Source organism: Nicotiana sylvestris, chromosome 8 (genome assembly GCF_000393655.2).
Source record: "Nicotiana sylvestris chromosome 8, ASM39365v2, whole genome shotgun sequence".
In the NCBI taxonomy this organism is placed as follows: domain Eukaryota; kingdom Viridiplantae; phylum Streptophyta; class Magnoliopsida; order Solanales; family Solanaceae; genus Nicotiana; species Nicotiana sylvestris.
In genome coordinates, this window is record NC_091064.1 from 92,173,726 (window position 1) to 92,179,671 (window position 5,946).

Here is a 5,946-nt window from a genome sequence, read left to right on the forward strand (position 1 = left end):
AAAAATAAAGTGGCCTGAAGGCTTTGTACTCAAGTTATGCCCATAAAAAGCTGTTCGAGATAATGTTTTGACTTATAAGTACATCTGATGTGATCCGAGTTGTTACATACTCCGATGTTGATAATGGTATATTGTCGTGATTGGAAAAGAGTAATTCAATAATTATTAGCGTAATTGCTTTTTTTTGACTTCGACGTGTGTTCCTATTGTAGTTTGGTGTGTCCCCTCCATTTGGAAGAATCCTTTGTATTTAACATTCCATTGCTAATGAACTTGAGGTATATGATTTCTAAAATATTCTATATGACCATGATTCATGTTTCCTCTCATGTGTACTTGACATCTTGAATTGAATGGCTTATTGTTGAAATTGACATTCATGTGAAATATTTGAAAAGAACTCGAATTATCAAATGCGGCCAAGTGCCAAGTATGATGTAATGATTGTGGCCCCAAGTACTGATGAATTGATATGTGTTATTTAAACTTAAAAGGAGATGATTGATGGAAAATGGAAACATCTTGGTAAGACGGCTTAGCCGATCGGACGCTATGCCGCACACATGGTGGTATGGTGCTGATATTGAGATTGGAAAGTGGCAATGAAATTGTTATTGAGGTACACGTCTCAACTAAGACGGCTTAGCCGATCGGGCCGAGATCTGACTCCGTGCTAAGATTCACGGTAGAATATGTATATGTATATATTGGCACAGAAATTGTGATTGAAATTGGGAGTTGGTTATGATGTGCATATTGTGAACAGTGGTATTGTGAATTGTGCTAAATCGATATTAAATATCGTGTATCCAATAATAGTATTGTCTTCAGATCCCGAGTTTCATTTCTTTTTACCTTATGAACTTTCGTATATTGAAAAATTGTTATACTTAACTTGGTCTTTGGATATCATTGATTGTTACTTGTTGTTTACATGTGTCACGACCCTAACCCTGAACCCGATCGCGATGGCGCCGCTCATGAATACAAGGCCCGCCAGACCAAAAGAGAACACCTCATTTAAACAATTAAACACCATAAATAGTTCTAAAACATGATATAATAGCCATAATTTGCGGAAATAACGATAACAACAGTAGAAACCATCCCGACACATCCCAAATCGGGGTGTCACAAGTCATGAGCAACTAATAAATCCGGATACCAGTCTACTAGATACGAAATTCGATACAAACGTTTAAGAACATAAAAATAGTAGGATAAGGGAGGCACAGGGGCTGCGGACGCCAATAGCTACCTCGTAATCTCCGAAAAACACTACTTGGACTAGGAGGATCAGCACTTAGGAGCGGACTCTACGATGCCTGAATCTACACACATGGTGCAGGGAGTAATGTGAGTACTCCGACTCAGTGATTATAATCATAAATAATGGCTGAAAGCGAGAAAACACGTAAATGCACAAAGCAATTCTATATTAAGCAGTAAGATCACTTAAAGCAGTAAAACCATGAAGAAATCAAATGAAATTCCTTTAAACCAAGTAAAACAGGTAATTTAGCAGGTAAATAACAAGTAGAAATCCGCCCCTCGGGCACAGTAACAATCACTCAGAACAGTATCAGCCCCTCGGGCTCACTCTTAGTACAATATCAGCCCCTCGGGCTCACACTCAAATCATGATGGGTACCCAAGCTCACTGTGGGGGTACAAACTCCAGAGGGGCCCGTTACGGCCCGAGTGCTATATTAAGCCACCTCATGGCATCATCTCTCGGCATTCGGCCTCACATCACTCAGCACTCAGCCTCACATCACTCAAGCCACCTCGTGGCTTATAAAGTATCTCAGGCCCTCGGCCTCATATCACTCAGCATATCCTCACATATGGCCCTCAGCCTAACTCAGTCAAAAAAGCATCACAAGACCCTCGGGCATTCGTAAAACAATAGTTCTCAGCCCAAAACATGTTTTAGAAATATCATTTAAGTTTCAAATATGAGTAAAAGTGGCTGAGTTTGTAAAACAATAAATATCAACAGGATTGAGTTCAAGTGATAAATCAATACAGTGAGGAAATAGTGATAAAAATCCCCGGAGGGTTCAAATAGTTGGCATGAAGCCCAAATATGGCAATCAGCCCAAATCATATTGATAACAAACAAATTTCAGTCAAATACGCGGTAAAATCATCAATTTGGATGGACCAAGTCACAATCCCCAATAGTAAATGACCCCACGCTCATCATCAAGCGCGTGTCTCACCTCAATATAGCACTACTATGTGCAATCCAGAGTTTCAAACCCTCATGACAACATTTACTATCATTACTCACCTCGAACCGGCTACAACTCTAGCTCGCGACGCCTTCGCCCCTGGAATCGAGCTCCACACGCGTCAAAATCTATCCAAAATCAGAACGAATACATCACAATATGCTAAGGGAACAAAACCCGGGCGAAAACAATCAAAAAATATTGAAAATCCCAAAATTAGCATAACCCGAGCCCCGGGCCCACTTCTCGAAACTCAAAAATTTTCACATCATTAGATTCCTTATCACCCCACGAGTTCATACATACCAAAAATTCTCAATTCCGACCTCAAATGGTCCTTCAAATCTCAATTCAAAAGTTCAAAATCCCAAGCCCTAGTTCCTCCATTTTTATCTTAAGTTCCAAGAATTTCTAGGTTAATTTCACAATAGATTCGAGTTTAAGATTCGGAAATCTTACCTCCAATCAATTCTCCTCGAATCCCTCTTTAGTCACCTTCAAAAAGCTCTCAAAATACTCAGCTATGGAGGAAAAATGGCTCAAAATTGCGGATAAAATGACTTATAAACTTTCTGCCTAGGGGTTTTAGCATCTGCGATCCCACCACTGCTCCTGCGGTACCGCTTCTGCGGTAATTCCTCCGCATCTGCGGAAATCACTTGCGGGCCAGGTTCTGCATCTACGGTCCATGAGCCGCATCTCTGACTCGCAGGTACGGTCCATATACCGCATCTGCGGTCCCTGGCTATTCTTCGCAAACCGCTTTTGCGGCTCTTCTTCTGCATGTGCGGCACCGCACCTGCGGTCCCCAATCCGCAAGTGCGGAAATACTAGAAGCAGCAACTTCTGAGATCTCTTAGTCCAAATTCATCCCGTTAACCATCCGGATTAACCCCGAGGCCCCCGGGACTTCAAACCAAAAGCACCAACATGACCCAATACCTTATTCAAACTTCTTCCAATCATCAAAGCACCTCAAACACATCAAATTAGCCGAAACACGTTGGATTCAAGCCTAGTTTTTGAGAAATCATCTGCAATACGTTTTTTATCAAAAACCCAACCAAACCACGTCCAAATGACCTGAAATTTTGCACACACATCCCAAATGACACCACGAAGCTACTGCAACTCTCGGAATTCGTTTCCGACCCTCGGATCAAAATTTCACCTACCAACCAAAAATCGCTAAAATACTAACTTTGCCAATTCAAGCCTAATTCTACATCGGACCTCCAAAACCAATTCCGATCACACTCCTGAGTCATAAATTACCTCTCGAAGCTAACCGAACCATCGGAACTCACATCCGAGCCCTCTAACACATAAGCCAACACCCGGTTGACTTTTCCAACTTAAACCTTCTTAAAAGAGACTAAGTGTCTCATTTCTTACCAAATCCACTCCGAACACAAACTACCCAACTCGCTCACATAAAACACGGATAACAAAGCATAATGAAGCAGAAATGGGGGAAACGGAGCGGTAATTCATAAGATGACCGGCCGGGTTGTCACATCCTCCCCAGCATAAACTACGTTCGTCCTCAAACGAGTCAAGAAACGTACCTGAAGCTTCAAATAGGTGAGGATATCAGTTCTGCATCTCCCGCTCAGTCTCCTAGGTAGCCTCCACCACGGGCCGACCTCTCCACTGCACCTTCACTGAAGCTATATCCTTTGACCTCAACTTTCAACTGAACCGTGCTGAAGTCCAAAACATGAGACGGGTCCCCAATATACTTCCGGAGCAGAGAAACATGAAATACTGGATGTACGGTAGACAAGTTGGGTGGCAAAGCAAGCTCATAAGCAACGTCCCCGATCCTCCGAAGCACCTCAAAAGGCCCAATGAATTGCGGACTCAACTTTCCTTTCTTCCCAAATCTCATAACACCCTTCATCGGCGAAACTTTCAGCAAGACCTTCTCACTAACCATGTAGGACACATATCGAACCTTCTGGTCCGCATAACTCTTCTGACGTGATTGTGTTGTACGAAGCCTCTCTTGATTCACCTTCACCTTCTCTAAGGCATACTGAACCAAATATGTCCCCAATAGTCTAGCCTCACTAGGCTCGAACCAACCAACTGGAGATCTACACCGCCTCCCATACAAAGCCTCATACGGAGCCATCTGAATACTCAACTGGTAGTTGTTGTTGTAGGCTACTCTGCAAGTGGTAGAAATCTATCCCATTAACCTCTGAAGTTCATAACACAAGCACGCAACATGTCCTCCAATATCTAAATAGTACATTTGAACTGCTCGTCCGTCTGAGGATGAAAAGTTGTGCTCAACTCCACCTGAGTACCCAACTCTCGCTGAACAGACTTCCAAAACTAGGAAGTAAACTGAGTGCCCCGATCTGAAATGATGGAAACTAGGACACCATGCAATCGAACAATCTCCCGAATATATATCTATGCCAACCGCTCTGATGAATAAGTAGTACAGATAGGAATGAAGTGTGCGGACTTGGTCAGCCAATCCACAATCACCCAAATAGCATCAAACTTCTTCAAAGTCCGTGGAAGTCCAACAACAAAGTTCATAGTGATCCTCTCCCACTTCCACTCAGGAATAACCATCTGCTGAAGTAAGCCACCCGGTCTTTGATGCTCATATTTTACCTGCTGACAATTGAGACACTGAGCTATGAATCCCACAATATCTTTCTTCATTCTTATCCACCAATAGTGCTGCCTCAAATCCTGGTACATCTTCGCAGCACACGGATGAATAGAATACCACGAGGTATGGGCCTCCTCCAGAATCAACTCCCGAAGCCCATCCACATTGGGCACACAAATCCGGCCTTGCATCCTCAACACACCATCATCACCAATGGTCACGTCCCTAGCATCATCATACTGCACTTTGTCCTTAAGGACAAGAAAATGCGGATCATCATACTGGCGCTCTCTGATGCCATCATATAAGGAAGACCGAGAAACCACACACGCCAACACCCGACTAGGCTCCGAAATATCCAACCTCACAAACCGATTGGCCAAAGCCTGAATATCAACTACAAGAGGTCTCTACCCAACTGGAATATATGCCAAACTCCCTATACTCACTGCCTTTCGGCTCAAAGCATCGGCCACCACATTGGCCTTTCCCGAATGGTACAATATAGTGATATCACAATCTTTAAGCAACTCCAACCACCTCCGCTGCCTCAAATTAAGATCCTTTTACTTGAACAAATGCTGAAGACTGCGATGATCAATGAATACCTCACAAGATACACCATACAAATAATGCCTCCAAATCTTCAATGCATGAAGTATGGCAGCCAACTCCAAATCATGAACGGGGTAGTTTTTTTCGTGGGGCTTCAACTGTCGAGAAGCATAAGAAATAACTATGAACTTGAAGCTGATGGCAAAACTAATACTGGAGCTGTGGTCAAAGCTGTCTTGAGCTTCTGAATGCTCTCTTTACACTCGTCCGACCATACAAATGAAACTCCCTTCTAAGTTAACTTGGTCAAGGGAGATGCGATAGATGAGAATCCCTGAACAAACCGGCAATAATAGCCTATAGTGTAACAAAGCATCGAATCTTTGTGGCTATGGATGGTCTGCCAACTCTAAACCGCCTCTATTTTCTTCGGATCAACTTGAATACCCTTGCTGGACACCACGTGCCCCAAGAAAACCACTAGACTGAGCAAAAACTCACACTTGGAGAACTTTGAAT